Source organism: Squalius cephalus (genome assembly GCF_949319135.1).
Source record: "Squalius cephalus genome assembly, chromosome: 1".
In the NCBI taxonomy this organism is placed as follows: domain Eukaryota; kingdom Metazoa; phylum Chordata; class Actinopteri; order Cypriniformes; family Leuciscidae; genus Squalius; species Squalius cephalus.
Genome location: NC_137122.1, coordinates 37,554,232 through 37,575,433, shown reverse-complemented (window position 1 = coordinate 37,575,433; position 21,202 = coordinate 37,554,232). Strand labels below are relative to the sequence as shown.

The 21,202-nt window shown below is 37.7% G+C and overlaps 3 protein-coding genes across 6 annotated transcripts in view; all 3 read right to left on the bottom strand.

The window, feature by feature from the left end:
- ighd (immunoglobulin heavy constant delta) overlaps window positions 1-21,202 on the bottom strand; it is a 790,210-nt gene that overhangs the window by 455,523 nt on the left and 313,485 nt on the right. The window lies entirely within an intron of this gene.
- LOC307154331 (uncharacterized protein) overlaps window positions 1-21,202 on the bottom strand; it is a 780,250-nt gene that overhangs the window by 532,818 nt on the left and 226,230 nt on the right. The gene's annotated exons all lie outside the window — the stretch shown is intronic.
- Window positions 1-21,202, bottom strand: part of LOC307154345 (uncharacterized protein) — a 430,222-nt gene that overhangs the window by 347,631 nt on the left and 61,389 nt on the right. The gene's annotated exons all lie outside the window — the stretch shown is intronic.

The window sequence follows — 21,202 nt, the reverse complement described above, 5'->3', positions numbered from 1 at the left end:
TCAACAGTAATATAAATATTTTTAGGGGTTCAAGCACGAAGTGCTGAAACCCTATTGTAATTGTACTGATTTTTAGGGGTTCAAGCACGAAGTGCTGAAACCCTATTGTAATTGTGCTGATTTTTATTATTATTAGGGGTTCAAGCACGAAGTGCTGAAACCCTATTGTAATTGTGCTGATTTTTATTATTAGGGGTTCAAGCACGAAGTGCTGAAACCCTATTGTTATTGTAAGGATTTTTATTAGGGGTTCAAGCATGAAATGCTGAAACCCTATTGTAATTGTGCTGATTTTTATTATTATTATTATTATTATTATTATTCCGCCCTAAAACGCATCGTGCAGCCCAAACCGTAAGAGCTGGAACCTTGAAACTTGGCCAAATGGTAGTCCTCAATTTGATTCTATGAGCAATTTAGTGAAAAACCTACTTTTGCAAACTAGTCCTAGGTTTTTGGCCCAATCGGAACCAGACCAGTCTAGCACAGTTCTCTGGAGTCTCTAGATCAATAATTATCGAAAAAAAGTTGAACTTTTGCATTGGCCTGGCTGTAACAGGGTCATTCAGGAAAGGGGTGGGACAAAAAAACACTCAAAAGCCTATACAACCTAAGGGAAAACCCCAAACTTCACAAAAATCGATGAGCAGATGTGTCAGAACATGGTGAAGAAGCATGCCAAGTTTCGTGAAGATCGGACAATAGGTGGCGCTATAACTGTCCAAAACGTCTCTTCTTATTAGGGGTTCAAGCATGAAATGCTGAAACCCTATTGTAATTGTGCTGATTTTTATTATTAGGGGTTCAAGCACGAAGTGCTGAAACCCTATTGTTATTGTAAGGATTTTTATTATTATTATTATTTTCCCCTAAAACGCATCGTGCAGACCAAACCGTAAGAGCTGGAACCTTGAAAGTTGGCCAAATGGTAGTCCTCAATTTGGGGAGAACGTATCAAAGTATGACCTCGATTGGCCCATAGGTGGCGCTATAGCGACCAAAAGCGCGAAACTGCTCAGAACTCCTAGAACGTATGTCGTAGACTCAAGTGTCTTATATCATTGGAAAGCTGGACGCCTGACGAACAAAACGTATATCTCCGATTTCATTTCCGCCATGATAGATTTTCCGCCATTTTGAATTTTGTCAAAAACCTACTTTTGCGAACTAGTCCCTGGTTTTTCGCCCGATCGGAACCAAACCAGTGCAGAAATGTTCTCTAGAAACTGAAGATCAATAATTATCGAAAAAAAGTCGAAATTTCGATTCACGGTCGCTAAGGGGCGCCAAAACGTATGTTATGGGAGGGGCCTATTTTACTAAAATGGCTATAACTCCAGAAGTAAATGAGGTATCTTCACCAAACTCGGTAAACCTATGTATGAGCTCAATATGAGGTAACAGTAAAAAAATCGCGGCGATTGGCCACATGGTGGCGCTATAATATATAAAAAAACATAAAACAGGCTTTAACCACCTGACCGTTAGTCCGATTGACTTGAAAATTGGTATGCAGTGTCTTGGTCCAAGGTGTCATGTATGTGTATGAGGACATTGGCGTATCTAAAAAAACATGGCCGCCATCGGCCAATGAAGTTTGAGCACCTATTAGACAAGGTTAACGGAGGCCGATCGGAACGAAACTCGGTGGGCATGTTCTACTCATGGCCCTAGAGGTCTGTAAGAATTTTAAAAGAAATCGGCCACTAGTTGGCGCTAACGAGTTTTATGGCTCTGTAATCACGTGGTGTTACACTTATTGTCACAAAATGCATACCATTTGATAGATCTCCTCTTGTTGAACAACTTTGCCTCAAGAACCATTGCTGTCAATCAAACCGTTCATTAAATATTCGTAATTATGTTAAAAACGTACTTTTGCGAACTAGTCCCTGGTTTTTCGCCCGATCGGAACCAAACCAGTCTAGGACAATTCTATGGACTCTCTAGGTCAATAATTATCAAAAAAAAGTTGAACTTTTGCATTTTTCGCATGGCTATAACAGGGTCATTTAGAAAATGGGCGTGGTAAAATGCACTCAAAAGCCTATAAATCCTAAACGAAAACTCAGAACTTCACAAAAATTGATGAGCATATGTGTCATAACCTGCTAAAGAAGCATGAAAAATTTTATGAAGATCGGACCATAGTTGGCGCTATAACTGTTAAAACGCTTTAAAACCATATATTTCCTATGGTAAATTGCCTGTATTTGCTGTAAATGGTGTCTTCTATCATCATATAATGTTCATATCATAATGTTCAAAACCAGTGCAGCACAATTCTCTGAACTCTCTAGATCAATAATTATCAGAAAAAAAGTTTAACTTCTTCAAAAGGTGATTTTATATGAATATAATGACATATTAAGCCAATAAGTGGTATTTTACTGCCCCCTGCTGTCATTTCATCATACTACTCCCTAATATTGTTATAAAATTCATATTTAGACTTTATAAAATCATTATTTTAACATTTACAATCACATTTTGTCAAAACTCATCTATTGAGTATTACTATTGACAATTGTGTTACACTGAGATATGGAAATGGACGAAAGTAAATGAATGAAATGAAACGAAAGTAACGGCATTTAAGCCACGCCCCCGAATACAAATTAATTCATAACTCGAAAACGGAAAGTCGTTGCGCGCTCAAATTTTGATGGTGAGGACCTCTCCGGGCTCTTGATCGAAACGTGTCGTCGCGGGCCTCGGTAGCGCGCCCCCCGCGTATCGCGAATCCGCGGGACCCCCGATTTTGAACGGCCATTACTCCCGACCCAGACCACCCCGAACATTGTATGAGAGCTCGTTGGAAAGGGCGCGTCCTTGGCTAGCTTCGATTCAAATGTGGTGTTATTTGCCCTGGGCATTCCAGAGATAATAGCCCGAACAGATATGCCTTATAACAATCATAACTCCCAGCCCCAATCGCCCAAAAACACGTTGATGGTCTCATTCAACAGGGCTCCTCAAGCACTATCTATGCTCTGAGTTTCAGAATTTTTCGCCTTTTGGTTCCTGAGATATAAGTAAAAAAACAAATTCCCATTCATTCATTCAAACACTTCAACTGTAAAATGTAAGCTATAATACCACTGTTGTCCACTAGAGGGAGCAGCAGGATTACGCATGATCTTTTAATTAGCTTCAGTATTGGGAAATAAACAAATGCTTTAAGAAGCAATCTTTTTTATTATGATGTTTTTTTTTTATTATGATATTTTTTTATACATTTTATTTTTTATTATGATTATGAACGGTTTGATTGACATTAGTGATTCTTGAGGCAAAGTTGTTCAAGATGAGGAGATGAAGATATTTTCACAATATCACATCCTAAAAACATTGAAAACATATTTGTCTTTGTGTGTGTGTGTGTGTGTGTGTGTGGATGTGTTTGTGTTTGTGTGTGTGTGTGTGTGTGTGTAAGCATGCTTAATGGAAAGAACATGGAGAAACTGCTTTGTTTTACTGGTGGATAAAAAAAGTCTTTCAAATGAAAGTGAGTCAATTAGTGGTCTTCTACTGCCCTCTGCAGGACATTCTACTTAATAAAATATTTTCATCTGTGCTTTTGCATTAGTTTTTGGACTATATAAAATTACTTGCATGAAAATCACCTATTATAACACAGTCATGTTTTGTCAAATTTTATCACTTCATTTTTACTGAGCTCTCAGTTTGAACAATTCTGCCTCTCAGTGATTAATTTGAAATCTGAAAATGGTGTTATACAGAGGAGATTTGCAATTATCATTTTGTTACCTATCTTTTATTTTAAATATCTACATCTACAACAAAATGTGTGTGCATGTGTGTGTTCAAGCATGGTTAGTGTATTAAGTATTATTGTTTAAGTATTATTGTTTTCATTTACATTTTAACCACCAGAAGAAGAACACTCATTGGTTCATTCTGCTCACTAAAATATTATTTTTCATTTTTTTTCCATTTGAAATATTGTTTAAACTTAATAAAATCATTAAAATAACATTTCAAATCATATTTTGTCTGTTTATAAATCCCACAGACTCACATTGGCTGCAATACTAATGTTTTTGTAAAACACAGACCTGATAGTCTAATCTGTGTGTATTGTGCATATATTATTGATATTATTACTATTGCAAATCATGTTATTGTAACTCATATCTTAATAGAATATTATTTGTAATTTTAATTCTTTATTTCTTAATTGTTTTTTTATGATTACTACAGATATTATCACCAAAGATATCAACTACACCTTCACTTTTAGTATTGACACGCTGCACACACAGCACAATCACACACTCACTAATGCATTCAAATAAATGTAATCTTATTGTGCTACTTTATTTGTACATGATTAGAATGAACAGAAATCTAAGAATATTTTTCTTCTTTTGTTAAAGCCATTTCAGACTCCAAGTAAGCATTATATTACTAATCATCTATTTTAAAGGTGCCATACAATTGAAAACTGTATTTATCTTGGCATAGTTGAATGATAAGAGTTCTGGACATGGAACTGACATACCGTGAGCCTCAAACACCATTGTTTCCTCCTTCATGTGTAAATCTCCTGTTTGCAAAAGACCGCTGAAAAATGAGTGAATCCCACCATAACACCGACTGTGACGTTGGAGTCAGGATCATTAATATTTATACCCCCCAAATTTGCATTTTCCAGTCCATGTTCTAGGCCAGGCAGTGTTAATGTGGACCTGCACAGCCGAATCATCAGAAGATCTGCAGGTATTGTGAAGAAGCAAGCAAGGACAATAGTGAAAATGGCAGATCATGGATATAAATGTTATGTCTGAGGCTGTGCTGCGGATTTGAGAACTTTTCATTCCCTTCCCACAAAACTGTCAACAGGCATGGTTGATGTTTACAACAGGATACCTCACCATTTTAATTCAAAGCTGTTAGTTTGCTCTTAACGGAGGCCGATCAGAACGAAACTCGGTGGGCATGTTCGACTCGTGGCCCTAGAGGTCTGTAAGAATTTTTAAAAATCAGCCACTAGTTGATGCTAACAGGTTTTACAGCTATGTAATCACGTGATGCATATCATTTGATAGATCTCCTCATACTGAACAACTTTGCCTCAAGAACTACTGCTGTCAATCAATTTGTTCATTAAATACTTGCGATTATGTTAAAAACCTACTTTTGGGAACTAGTCCTAGGTTTTTCGCCCGATCGGAAATATACCAGTGCAGTACAATTCTCTGGAAGCTCTAGATTATTAATTATATAAAAAACTTTAACTTTACCCATTGGGTAGCCATAACAGGATCATTTAGAAAATGGGTATGGCAAAAAAACACTCAAAAGCCTGTAAATCCTAAACAAAAACTCAGACAACTCACTAAACTGCCTTATGTGCTTAAAGACCCTAAATGCTTGAACCCCGCTAAATGCTGCTTGCAGCTTTAATTATTATTATTATTATTATTATTCCGCCCTAAAACGCATCGTGCAGCCCAAACCGTAAGAGCTGGAACCTTGAAACTTGGCCAAATGGTAGTCCTCAATTTGGGGAGAACCTATCAAAGTATGACCCAGATTGGCCCATAGGTGGCGCTACAATGACCACATTTACTAAATTGCTCATAACTCCTAGACAGTTTGTCCTAGAGTCTCAATTTTAGCATCACTGTGATCCCTGGATCCAGACGGACAAAATGGCTAAAAAATTCTATGGGCAATTTAGTGAAAAACCTACTTTTGCAAACTAGTCCTAGGTTTTTGGCCCAATCGGAACCAGACCAGTCTAGCACAGTTCTCTGGAGTCTCTAGATCAATAATTATCGAAAAAAAGTTGAACTTTTGCATTGGCCTGGCTGTAACAGGGTCATTCAGGAAAGGGGTGGGACAAAAAAACACTCAAAAGCCTATACAACCTAAGGGAAAACCCCAAACTTCACAAAAATCGATGAGCAGATGTGTCAGAACATGGTGAAGAAGCATGCCAAGTTTCGTGAAGATCGGACAATAGGTGGCGCTATAACTGTCCAAAACGTCTCTTCTTATTAGGGGTTCAAGCATGAAATGCTGAAACCCTATTGTAATTGTGCTGATTTTTATTATTATTATTATTATTATTATTATTCCGCCCTAAAACGCATCGTGCAGCCCAAACCGTAAGAGCTGGAACCTTGAAACTTGGCCAAATGGTAGTCCTCAATTTGGGGAGAACCTATCAAAGTATGACCCAGATTGGCCCATAGGTGGCGCTACAATGACCACATTTACTAAATTGCTCATAACTCCTAGACAGTTTGTCCTAGAGTCTCAATTTTAGCATCACTGTGATCCCTGGATCCAGACGGACAAGCCCCCGATTGGCCCATAGGTGGCGCTATAGCAACCAAAAGCGCAAAACTGCTCATAACTACTAGACCGTATGACATAGACTCAAGTGTCTTATATCATTGGAAAGCTGGACGCCTGACGAACAAAACGTATATCTCCGATTTCATTTCCGCCATGATAGATTTTCCGCCATTTTGAATTTTGTCAAAAACCTACTTTTGCGAACTAGTCCTAGGTTTTTCGCCCAATCGGAACCAATCCAGTGCAGAAATGTTCTCTTGAGTCTGAATATCAAAAACTATCGAAAAAAAGTTGAAATTTCGATTCACGGACGCTAAGGGGCGCCAAAACGTACGTTGTGGGCAGGGCCTATTTTACTAAAATGGCTATAACTCCAGAAGTAAATGAGGTATCTTCACCAAACTTGGTACACATGTGTAAGAGGTCAATCTGAGGTCACAGTAAAAAAACTGCGGCGATTGGCCACATGGTGGCGCTATAACATGAAAAAAACATAAAACAGGCTATAACCACCTGACCGTTAGTCCGATTGACTTGAAAATTGGTATGCAGTGTCTTGGTCCAAGGTGCCATGTATGTGTATGAGGACATTGGCGTATCTCAAAAAACATGGCTGCCATCGGCCAATGAAATTTGAGCACCTATTAGACAAGGTTAACGGAGGCCGATCGGAACGAAACTCGAGGGGCATGTTCGACTCAAGGCCCTAGAGGTCTGTAAGAATTTTGAAAGAAATCGGCCACTAGTTGGCGCTAACGAGTTTTATGGCTCTGTAATCACGTGGTGTTACAAATATCCACACAATATGCATATCATTTGATAGATCTCCTCATCCTGAACAACTTTGCCTCAAGAACCATTGCTGTCAATCAAACCGTTGATTAAATATTCGCAAACATGTTAAAAACCTACTTTTGCGAACTAGTCCTAGGTTTTTCGCCCGACCGGAACCAGACCAGTCTAGGACAATTCTCTGGCCTCTCTAGATCAAAAACTATCAAAAAAAAGTTGAACTTTTGCATTTGGATGCCTGTAATAGGGTAATTTATAAAATGGGCGTGGCAAAATACATTAAAAATCCTATAAATCCTAAATGAAAACTCAGAACTTCACAAAAATCGGTGAGCATATGTGACATAACATCATTAACAAGCCTGCCAAATTTTATGGAGATCGGACCATAGGTGGCGCTATAACTGTTAAAAAGCTTTAAAACCATATATTTCCTATGGTACATTGCCTGTATTGGCTGTAAATGGTCTTTTCCATCTATTATGTCAGTGGTTACATGCTAAATAAAACCTGATAACTTTTGATGCTTTTGTGCTTAAAACCCCTTAAAGGCCTTAATAGCTTGAACCCCGATAAATGCTGCTTGCAGCTTTAATTATTATTATTATTTTCCCCTAAAACGCATCGTGCAGACCAAACCGTAAGAGCTGGAACCTTGAAAGTTGGCCAAATGGTAGTCCTCAATTTGGGGAGAACGTATCAAAGTATGACCTCGATTGGCCCATAGGTGGCGCTATAGCGACCAAAAGCGCGAAACTGCTCATAACTCCTAGACCGTATGTCGTAGACTCAAGTGTCTTATATCATTGGAAAGCTGGACGCCTGACGAACAAAACGTATATCTCCGATTTCATTTCCGCCATGATAGATTTTCCGCCATTTTGAATTTTGTCAAAAACCTACTTTTGCAAACTAGTCCCTGGTTTTTCGCCCGATCGGAACCAAACCAGTGCAGAAATGTTCTCTAGAAACTGACGATCAATAATTATTGAAAAAAAGTCGAAATTTCGATTCACGGTCGCTAAGGGGCGCCAAAACGTATGTTATGGGAGGGGCCTATTTTACTAAAATGGCTATAACTCCAGAAGTAAATGAGGTATCTTCACCAAACTCGGTACACATATGTATGAGCTCAATATGAGGTAACAGTAAAAAAATCGCGGCGATTGGCCACATGGTGGCGCTATAATATATAAAAAACATAAAACAGGCTTTAACCACCTGACCGTTAGTCCGATTGACTTGAAAATTGGTATGCAGTGTCTTGGTCCAAGGTGTCATGTATGTGTATGAGGACATTGGCGTATCTAAAAAAACATGGTCGCCATCGGCCAATGAAGTTTGAGCACCTATTAGACAAGGTTAACGGAGGCCGATCGGAACGAAACTCGGTGGGCATGTTCTACTCATGGCCCTAGAGGTCTGTAAGAATTTTAAAAGAAATCGGCCACTAGTTGGCGCTAACGAGTTTTATGGCTCTGTAATCACGTGGTGTTACACTTATTGTCACAAAATGCATACCATTTGATAGATCTCCTCTGGTTGAACAACTTTGCCTCAAGAACCATTGCTGTCAATCAAACCATTCATTAAATATTCGTAATTATGTTAAAAACTTACTTTTGCGAACTAGTCCCTGGTTTTTCGCCCGATCGGAACCAAACCAGTCTAGGACAATTCTATGGACTCTCTAGGTCAATAATTATCAAAAAAAAGTTGAACTTTTGCATTTTTCGCATGGCTATAACAGGGTCATTTAGAAAACGGGCGTGGTAAAATGCACTCAAAAGCCTATAAATCCTAAACGAAAACTCAGAACTTCACAAAAATTGATGAGCATATGTGTCATAACCTGCTAAAGAAGCATGGAAAATTTTATGAAGATCGGACCATAGTTGGCGCTATAACTGTTAAAACGCTTTAAAACCATATATTTCCTATGGTAAATTGCCTGTATTTGCTGTAAATGGTGTCTTCTATCATCATATAATGTTCATATCATAATGTTCAAAACCAGTGCAGCACAATTCTCTGAACTCTCTAGATCAATAATTATCAGAAAAAAAGTTTAACTTCTTCAAAAGGTGATTTTATATGAATATAATGACATATTAAGCCAATAAGTGGTATTTTACTGCCCCCTGCTGTCATTTCATCATACTACTCCCTAATATTGTTATAAAATTCATATTTAGACTTTATAAAATCATTATTTTAACATTTACAATCACATTTTGTCAAAACTCATCAATTGAGTATTACTATTGACAATTGTGTTACACTGAGATATGGAAATGGACGAAAGTAAATGAATGAAATGAAACGAAAGTAACGGCATTTAAGCCACGCCCCCGAATACAAATTCATTCATAACTCGAAAACGGAAAGTCGTTGCGCGCTCAAATTTTGATGGTGAGGACCTCTCCGGGCTCTTGATCGAAACGTGTCGTCGCGGGCCTCGGGAGCGCGCCCCCCGCGCATCGCGAATCCGCGGGACCCCCGATTTTGAACGGCCATTACTCCCGACCCAGACCACCCCGAACATTGTGTGAGAGCTCGTTGGAAAGGGCGCGTCCTTGGCTAGCTTCAATTCAAATGTGGTGTTATTTGCTCTGGGCATTCCAGAGATAATAGCCCGAACAGATATGCCTTATAACAGTCATAACTCCCAGCCCCAATCGCCCAAAAACACCTTGATGGTCTCATTCAACAGGGCTCCTCAAGCACTATCTATGCTCTGAGTTTCAGAATTTTTCGCCTTTTGGTTCCTGAGATATAAGTAAAAAAACAAATTCCCATTCATTCATTCAAACACTTCAACTGTAAAATGTAAGCTATAATACCACTGTTGTCCACTAGAGGGAGCAGCAGGATTATGCATGATCTTTTAATTCGCTTTCAGTATTGGGAAATAAACAAATGCTTTAAGAAGCAATCTTTTTTATTATGATGTTTTTTTTTTATTATGATATTTGTATATATTTTTATTTTTTTATTATGATTATGAACGGTTTGATTGACATTAGTGATTCTTGAGGCAAAGTTGTTCAAGATGAGGAGATGAAGATATTTTCACAATATCACATCCTAAAAACATTGAAAACATATTTGTCTTTGTGTGTGTGTGTGTGTGGATGTGTTTGTGTTTGTGTGTGTGTCTGTGTGTGTAAGCATGCTTAATGGAAAGAACATGGAGAAACTGCTTTGTTTTACTGGTGGATAAAAAAAGTCTTTCAAATGAAAGTGAGTCAATTAGTGGTCTTCTCCTGCCCTCTGCAGGACATTCTACTTAATAAAATATTTTCATCTGTGCTTTTGCATTAGTTTTTGGACTATATAAAATTACTTGCATGAAAATCACCTATTATAACACAGTCATGTTTTGTCAAAGTTTATCACTTTTAAATATCTACATCTACAACAAAATGTGTGTGCATGTGTGTGTTCAAGCATGGTTAGTGTATTAAGTATTATTGTTTTCATTTACATTTTAACCACCAGAAGAAGAACACTCATTGGTTCATTCTGCTCACTAAAATATTATTTTTCATTTTTTTTTCCATTTGAAATATTGTTTAAACTTAATAAAATCATTAAAATAACATTTCAAATCATATTTTGTCTGTTTATAAATCCCACAGACTCACATTGGCTGCAATACTAATGTTTTTGTAAAACACAGACCTGATAGTCTAATCTGTGTGTATTGTGCATATATTATTGATATTATTACTATTGCAAATCATGTTATTGTAACTCATATCTTAATAGAATATTATTTGTAATTTTAATTCTTTATTTCTTAATTGTTTTTTTATGATTACTACAGATATTATCACCAAAGATATCAACTACACCTTCACTTTTAGTATTGACACGCTGCACACACAGCACAATCACACACTCACTAATGCATTCAAATAAATGTAATCTTATTGTGCTACTTTATTTGTACATGATTAGAATGAACAGAAATCTAAGAATATTTTTCTTCTTTTATTAAAGCCATTTCAGACTCCAAGTAAGCTTTATATTACTAATCATCTATTTTAAAGGTGCCATACAATTGAAAACTGTATTTATCTTGGCATAGTTGAATGATAAGAGTTCTGGACATGGAACTGACATACCGTGAGCCTCAAACACCATTGTTTCCTCCTTCATGTGTAAATCTCTTGTTTGCAAAAGACCGCTGAAAAATGAGTGAATCCCACCATAACACCGACTGTGACGTTGGAGTCAGGATCATTAATATTTATACCCCCCAAATTTGCATTTTCCAGTCCATGTTCTAGGCCAGGCAGTGTTAATGTGGACCTGCACAGCCGAATCATCAGAAGATCAGCAGGTATTTTGAAGAAGCAAGCAAGGACAATAGTGAAAATGGCAGATCATGGATATAAATGTTATGTCTGAGGCTGTGCTGCGGATTTGAGAACTTTTCATTCCCTTCCCACAAAAGAGAACTGTCAACAGGCATGGTTGATGTTTACAACAGGATAAACTCACCATTTTAATTCAAAGCTGTTAGTTTACTCTTAACGGAGGCCGATCAGAACGAAACTCGGTGGGCATGTTCGACTCGTGGCCCTAGAGGTCTGTAAGAATTTTGAAAAATCAGCCACTAGTTGACGCTAACAGGTTTTACGGCTATGTAATCACGTGATGCATATCATTTGATAGATCTCCTCATACTGAACAACTTTGCCTCAAGAACTACTGCTGTCAATCAATTTGTTCATTAAATACTTGCGATTATGTTAAAAACCTACTTTTGCAAACTAGTCCTAGGTTTTTCGCCCGATCGGAAATATACCAGTGCAGTACAATTCTCTGGAAGCTCTAGATTATTAATTATATAAAAAACTTTAACTTTACCCATTGGGTAGCCATAACAGGATCATTTAGAAAATGGGTATGGCAAAAAACACTCAAAAGCCTGTAAATCCTAAACAAAAACTCAGACAACTCACTAAACTGCCTTATGTGCTTAAAGACCCTAAATGCTTGAACCCCGCTAAATGCTGCTTGCAGCTTTAATTATTAGGGGTTCAAGCACGAAGTGCTGAAACCCTATTGTAATTGTACTGATTTTTATTATTATTATTTTTCTTCTGCCGTAAAACGCATCGTGCAGCCCAAACCGTAAGTGCTAGAGACTTGAAACTTTGCCAGATGGTAGTACAAAAATCGAGGAGAGGTTATCAAAATATGACCCCGATTGGCCCATAGGTGGCGCTACAGTGCAAAAAACAAAAAAAAATCATATTTTTGCTTAAATCTCATTAACCGTTTGTCACAGACTCAAGTGTCTTATATCATTGGAATCCTTGGGTCAAGCCGAACAAAAAAGGCCTCAAGGATTTCATTTCCGGTATGCAAATTTTCCGCCATTTTGAATTATGTCCAAAACCTACTTTTGCAAACTAGTCCCTGGTTTTGTGTCCGATCGGAACCAAACCAGTGCAGAAATGTTCTCTGGAGTCAGATTATCAATAATTATCGAAAAAAAGTTGAAATTTCGATTGACGGTCGCTAAGGGGCGCCAAAATGTTTGAAGAAGGCGGAGCCTATTTTACTAAAATGGCTATAACTCCAGAAGTAAATGAGGTATCTTCACCAAACTTGGTACACCTGTGTAAGAGGTCAATCTGAGGTCATAGTAAAAAGATTGCGGCGATTGGCCATATGGTGGCGCTATAACATGAAAAAAACATAAATCAGGCTGTAACCACCTGACCGTTAGTCCGATTGACTTGAAAATTGGTATGCAGTGTCTTGGTCCAAGCTGTCATGTATATCTATGAGGACATTGGTGTATCTCAAAAAACATGGCCGCCATCGGCCAATGAAGTTTGAGCACCTATTAGACAAGGTTAACGGAGGCCGATCGGAACAAAACTCGGTGGGCATGTTCGACTCATGGCCCTAGAGGTCTGTAAGAATTTTGAAAGAAATCGGCCACTAGTTGGCGCTAACGAGTTTTATGGCTCTGTAATCACGTGGTGTTACACTTATCATCACAAAATGCATATCATTTGATAGACCTGCTCATGCTGAACAACTTTGCCTCTAGAACCATTGCTGTCAATCAAACAGTTTATTAATTATTCACAAATATGTTAAAAACCTACTTTTGCGAACTAGTCCCTGGTTTTTTGCCCGATCGGAACCAAACGAGTCTAGGACAATTCTCTGGACTCTTTAGATTAATAATTATCAAAAAAAGTTGAACTTTTGCATTTTTCGCATGGGTATAATTGGGTCATAAAGAAAATGGGCGTGGCAAAATGCAAACAAAAGCCTATAAATCCTAAACAAAAACTCAGAACATCACGAAAATTGGTGAGCATATGTGCCATAATATTCTAAAAAAGCATGCAAAATTGTATGTAGATCGGATGATAGTTGGCGCTATAACTGTTAAAAAGCAATGGTAAATTGCCTGTATTGGCTGTAAATGGACTTTTCAATCTATTATTTCAGTGGTTAAAAGCTTTCTAAATAAATCTTAATGTCTTGAATGCTTAAATGCCTTAAAGGCCTTAAATGCTTGAACCCCGATAAATGCTGCTTGCAGCTTTAATTAGGGGTTCAAGCACGAAGTGCTGAAACCCTATTGTAATTGTACTGATTTTTATTATTATTATTATTAGGGGTTCAAGCACGAAGTGCTGAAACCCTATTGTAATCGTCCTGATTTTTATTATTATTATTTTTCCGCCATAAAACGCATCGTGCAGCCCAAACCGTAAGACCTAGAGACTTGAAACTTTGCCAGATGGTAGTACTATTGCTCGCTACTCAGATACACGGACTCAGCCCAATCGGCCCATAGGTGGCGCTATAGCAATCAAAAGCGCAAAACTGCTCAGAACTCCCAGACCGTAAGGCGTAGCTTCAAGTGTCTTATATCATTGAAATCCAGAGCTCCTGAAGAAAAAAACGTATATCTCCGATTTCATTTCCGCCATGATAGATTTTTCGCCATTTTGAATTTTGTCAAAAACCTACTTTTGCGAACTAGTCCCTGGTTTTTCGCCCGATCGGAACCAAACCAGTGCGGAATTGTTCTCTGGAGTCTGAAGATCAATAATTATCGAAAAAAAGTTGAAATTTCGATTAATGGTCGCTAGGGGGTGCAAAATTAACGTTGTGGGAGGAGCCTATTTTACTAAAATGGCTATAACTCAAGAAGTAATTAAGTAAACTTCACCAAACTTGGTACACATGTGTAAGAGGTCAATCTGAGGTCACAGTAAAAAAATTGCGTCGATTGGCCACATGGTGGCGCTATAAAACAAATAAAAACATATAGACAACTGACCGTTTTTCCGAATGACTTGAAATTTGGTATGCAGTGTCTTGGCCCAAGGGGCCATGTATGTCTAAAAGGATATTGGCGTATCTCGAAAAACATGGCCGCCATTGGCCAATGAGGTTTGAGCACCGTTAACGAAGTCCGATCGGAACGAAACTCAATGGGCATGTTCGGCTCATGGCCCTAAAGGTCTGTAAGAATTTTGAAAGAAATCGGCCACTAGTTGGCGCTAACGAGTTTTACGGCTCTGTAATCACGTGGTGTTACAAATATCCACACAATATGCATATCATTTGATAGATCTCCTCATCCTGAACAACTTTGCCTCAAGAACCATTGCTGTCAATCAAACTGTTCATTAATTATTCATTAATATGTTAAAAACCTACTTTTGCGAACTAGTCCTAGGTTTTTTGCCCGATCGGAACCAGACCAGTCTAGGACAATTCTCTGGACTCTCTAGATCAATAATTATCAAAAAAAAGTTGAACTTTTGCATTTGGATGGCTGTAATAGGGTAATTTATAAAATGGGCGTGTCAAAATACATTAAAAAGCCTATAAATCCTAAATAAAAACTCAGAACTTCACAAAAATTGGTCAGCATATGTGACATAACATCATTAACAAGCATGAAAAATTCTATGGAGATCGGACGATAGGTGGCGCTATAACTGTTAAAAAGCTTTAAAATCATATATTTCCTATGGTAAACTGCCTGTATTGGCTGTAAATGGTCTTTTCCATCTCTGATCATATAATTTTCATATCATAATGTTCAAAACTAGTGCAATACAATTCTCTGGACTCACTAGATCAATAATTGTCAGAAAAAGTTGAACTACTTCATTTGGATAGCTATAATAGGTTCACTTCAAAATCTGGCCTTTACCAAGTGTCCCCGAAAGCCTATATCTCTTTAATCAATGCTCAGACCTTCTTAAAAACAAGTCAGAACGTGTGAAATATCACCCTGAACAAGCATGAAAATTTTCAGACAGATCGGACAAAATTTGCCTCTATAACAGTTAAAAAGGTGAAAATGATATGAATTAATGGCATGTTAAGCCAATAAGTGGTATTTTACTGCCCCCTGCTGTTTAAAATAGTCATTTTCTCATATTGGTATTGGTATCAGCCATGGTAAATCATGATAAATTATGGTGTGTGTGTGTGTGTGTGTGTGTGTGTGTGTGTGTGTGTGTGTGTGTGTGTGTGTGTGTGTGTGTGTGGTACAAATATAACAAAGGTTTTATTTTCCAACATGAAAACAAACATAACAGAGTGCTAGTGCACAAACAATAACCGACAATGATAATGGATGAGAGGGGAACTTAAATACACAGATCAAGACAAGGACAACAGGTGACGGTTATGATGATGAGGAGCAGGTGATGATGAGGAGGGTGATGAGGAGCAGGTGCAGGTGATGACGACAGATGGTGAATGTGATGAAGACAGAAGGTGAATGTGATGAAGGTGAATGTGACACCAATATCACTGAAACATTTGTGTGTGTGTGTGTGTGTGTGTGTGTGTGTGTGTGTGTGTGTGTGTGTGTGTGTGTAGCATTATTGTGTGTAGCATATGTAGCAAGTATGCATTATTGAGTTAACATGGAAACACTGGTTTGCTTTAGTGCAGAAAACTGGTCAAAATCATGAGGTTTAAAGTGAAAGTGAGCCAATAAGTGGTCTTCTACTGCCCTCTGTTGGCCATTCTACTTATTAATTAAATTTTTCCACATGTGCTTGCATTTATACTTGAATACACACTAAAAATCACTTATATAGCAATAACTATTATAACATAATCATATTTTGTCAGTGTTAATCACTTTATTTGCACTGACACTTCAAATAATTGCTAGTAATGTGGTAAATCATGGTAAATCATGGTTAACTATGCTGTGTGTGTGTGTGTGTGTGTGTGTGTGTGTGTGTGTGTGTGTGTGTGTGTGTGTGTGTGTGTGTAAGCATGCATTGAGTTAACATGGATAAACTGGTTTGCTTTAGTGCAGAAAACTGGTTTAAAGTGAAAGTGAGCCAATAAGTGGTCTTCTACTGCCCTCTGCTGGCCATTCTACTTATTAATGAAATATTTCAACATGTGCTTGCATTCATACTTGAATACACACTAAAAAAATCACTTATATAGCAATAACTATTATAACACAATCATATTTTGACAGTGTTAATCACTTTATTTGCACTGACACTTCAAATAATTGCTAGTAATGTGATAAATCAGGCTAGAAACATGGTAAATCAAAGTAAATAATACTAGATTGTCGTTTATCTCCTGGTAAATAATACTAGAACGTGGTATATCATGGTAAATCATGGTTAACTATGCTGTGTGTGTATGTGTGTGTGTGTGTGTGTGTGTGTGTGTGTGTGTGTGTGTGTGTGTGTGTGTGTGTGTGTTTGTGTGTGTGTGTGTGTGTGTGTGTGTGTGTAAGCATGCATTGAGTTAACATGGAAAAACTGGTTTGCTTTAGTGCAGAAAACTGGTTTAAAGTGAAAGTGAGCCAATAAGTGGTCTTCTAGTGCCCTCTGCTGGCCATTCTACTTAATAATGAAATATTTTACATGTGCTTTTGCATTCATACTTGGACACACACTAAAAATCACATATATAACTAACTATTATAACACAATAATATTTTGTCAGTGTTCATCACCTCATTTGCACTGACACTTGACATAATTGCTAGTAATGTGGTTAATCATGCTAGAAACATTGTAAATCATAGTAAATAATACTGAAATGAGGTGTATCAAGGTAAATCATGCTAGAATCCTAATAAATCATTCTGGAACATGGTATATGATAGTAAATCATGCTAGAATCATATTAAATAATTCTAGAATGTGGCAAATCGTTGTGGGAGGAGCCTATTTTACTCAAATGGCTATAACTCAAGAAGTAAATGAGATATCTTCACCAAACTCAGTACACATGTGTATGGGTTCAATTTGAGGTCACAGTAAACAATTTTATGGAGATCGGACCATAGGTGGCGCTATAACTGTTAAAAAGCTTTAAAACCATATATATCCCATGGCAAATTGCCTGTATTGGCTGTAAATGGTCTTTTCCATCTATTATGTCAGTGGTTACATGCTTGCTAAATAAATCTTAATAACTTTTGATGCTTTTGTGCTTAAATGCCTTAAAGGCCTTAACTGCTTGAACCCCGATAAATGCTGCTTGCAGCTTTAATTAGGGGTTCAAGCACGAAGTGCTGAAACCCTATTGTAATTGTACTGATTTTTATTATTATTATTTTTCTTCTGCCGTAAAACGCATCGTGCAGCCCAAACCGTAAGTGCTAGAGACTTGAAACTTTGCCAGATGGTAGTACAAAAATCGAGGAGAGGTTATCAAAATATGACCCCGATTGGCCCATAGGTGGCGCTACAGTGCAAAAAACAAAAAAAAATCATATTTTTGCTTAAATCTCATTAACCGTTTGTCACAGACTCAAGTGTCTTATATCATTGGAATCCTTGGGTCAAGCCGAACAAAAAAGGCCTCAAGGAATTCATTTCCGGTATGCAAATTTTCCGCCATTTTGAATTATGTCCAAAACCTACTTTTGCGAACTAGTCCCTGGTTTTGTGTCCGATCGGAACCAAACCAGTGCAGAAATGTTCTCTGGAGTCAGAATATCAATAATTATCGAAAAAAAGTTGAAATTTCGATTGACGGTCGCTAAGGGGCGCCAAAATGTTTGAAGAAGGCGGAGCCTATTTTACTAAAATGGCTATAACTCCAGAAGTAAATGAGGTATATTCACCAAACTCGGTACACCTGTGTAAGAGGTCAATCTGAGGTCATAGTAAAAAGATTGCGGCGATTGGCCACATGGTGGCGCTATAACATGAAAAAAACATAAATCAGGCTGTAACCACCTGACCGTTAGTCCGATTGACTTGAAAATTGGTATGCAGTGTCTTGGTCCAAGCTGTCATGTATATCTATGAGGACATTGGTGTATCTCAAAAAACATGGCCGCCATCGGCCAATGAAGTTTGAGCACCTATTAGACAAGGTTAACGGAGGCCGATCGGAACAAAACTCGGTGGGCATGTTCGACTCATGGCCCTAGAGGTCTGTAAGAATTTTGAAAGAAATCGGCCACTAGTTGGCGCTAACGAGTTTTATGGCTCTGTAATCACGTGGTGTTACACTTATCATCACAAAATGCATATCATTTGATAGACCTGCTCATGCTGAACAACTTTGCCTCTAGAACCATTGCTGTCAATCAAACAGTTTATTAATTATTCACGAATATGTTAAAAACCTACTTTTGCGAACTAGTCCCTGGTTTTTTGCCCGATCGGAACCAAACGAGTCTAGGACAATTCTCTGGACTCTTTAGATCAATAATTATCAAAAAAAGTTGAACTTTTGCATTTTTCGCATGGGTATAATTGGGTCATAAAGAAAATGGGCGTGGCAAAATGCAAACAAAAGCCTATAAATCCTAAACAAAAACTCAGAACATCACGAAAATTGGTGAGCATATGTGCCATAACATTCTAAATAAGCATGCAAAATTGTATGTAGATCGGATGATAGTTGGCGCTATAACTGTTAAAAAGCAATGGTAAATTGCCTGTATTGGCTGTAAATGGACTTTTCAATCTATTATTTCAGTGGTTAAAAGCTTTCTAAATAAATCTTAATGTCTTGAATGCTTAAATGCCTTAAAGGCCTTAAATGCTTGAACCCCGATAAATGCTGCTTGCAGCTTTAATTATTATTATTATTATTATTATTCCGCCGTAAAACGCATCGTGCAGCCCAAACCGTAAGAGCTGGAACTTTGAAACTTTGACAGATGGTAGTACAAAAATCGAGGAAAGGTTCAGAGATTATGACCCCGATTGGCCCATAGGTGGCGCTATAACAACCAAAAGCGCGAAACTGCTCATAACTCCTAGACCGTATGTCGTAGACTCAAGTGTCTTATATCATTGGAAAGCTGGACGCCTGACGAACAAAACGTATATCTCCGATTTCATTTCCGCCATGATAGATTTTCCGCCATTTTGAATTTTGTCAAAAATCTACTTTTGCGAACTAGTCCCTGGTTTTTTGCCCGATTGGAACCAAACTAGTGCAGAAATGTTCTCTGGAGACTGAATATTAATAATTATCGAAAAAAAGTGGAAATTTCGATTCACGGTCGCTAAGGGGCGCCAAAACGTACGTTGTGGGAGGGGCCTATTTTACTAAAATGGCTATAACTCCCGATGTAAATGAGGTATCTTCACCAAACTTGGTACACATGTGTATGAGCTTACTCTGGGGTCACAGTAAAAAAATCGCGACGATTGGCCACATGGTGGCGCTATAAAATGAAAAAAACATAAAACAGGCTATAACCACCTGACCGTTAGTCCGATTGACTTGAAAATTGGTATGCAGTGTCTTGGTCCAAGGTGCCATGTATGTGTATGAGGACATTGGCGTATCTCAAAAAACATGGCCGCCATCGGCCAACGAAGTTTGAGCACCTATTAGACAAGGTTAACGGAGGCCGATCGGAACGAAACTCAATGGGCATGTTCGGCTCATGGCCCTAAAGGTCTGTAAGAATTTTGAAAGAAATCGGCCACTAGTTGGCGCTAACGAGTTTTACGGCTCTGTAATCACGTAGTGTTACAAATATCCACACAATATGCATATCATTTGATAGATCTCCTCATCCTGAACAACTTTGCCTCAAGAATCATTGCTGTCAATCAAACTGTTCATTAATTATTCATTAATATGTTAAAAACCTACTTTTGCGAACTAGTCCTAGGTTTTTTGCCCGATCGGAACCAGACCAGTCTAGGACAATTCTCTGGACTCTCTAGATCAATAATTATCAAAAAAAAGTTGAACTTTTGCATTTGGATGGCTGTAATAGGGTAATTTATAAAATGGGCGTGTCAAAATACATTAAAAAGCCTATAAATCCTAAATAAAAACTCAGAACTTCACAAAAATTGGTCAGCATATGTGACATAACATCATTAACAAGCATGAAAAATTCTATGGAGATCGGACGATAGGTGGCGCTATAACTGTTAAAAAGCTTTAAAATCATATATTTCCTATGGTAAACTGCCTGTATTGGCTGTAAATGGTCTTTTCCATCTCTGATCATATAATTTTCATATCATAATGTTCAAAACTAGTGCAATACAATTCTCTGGACTCACTAGATCAATAATTGTCAGAAAAAGTTGAACTACTTCATTTGGATAGCTATAATAGGTTCACTTCAAAATCTGGCCTTTACCAAGTGTCCCCGAAAGCCTATATCTCTTTAATCAATGCTCAGACCTTCTTAAAAACAAGTCAGAACATGTGAAATATCACCCTGAACAAGCATGAAAATTTTCAGACAGATCGGACAAAATTTGCCTCTATAACAGTTAAAAAGGTGAAAATGATATGAATTAATGGCATGTTAAGCCAATAAGTGGTATTTTACTGCCCCCTGCTGTTTAAAATAGTCATTTTCTCATATTGGTATTGGTATCAGCCATGGTAAATCATGATAAATGATGGTGTGTGTGTGTGTGTGTGTGTGTGTGTGTGTGTGGTACAAATATAACAAAGGTTTTATTTTCCAACATGAAAACAAACATAACAGAGTGCTAGTGCACAAACAATAACCGACAATGATAATGGATGAGAGGGGAACTTAAATACACAGATCAAGACAAGGACAACAGGTGACGGTTATGATGAT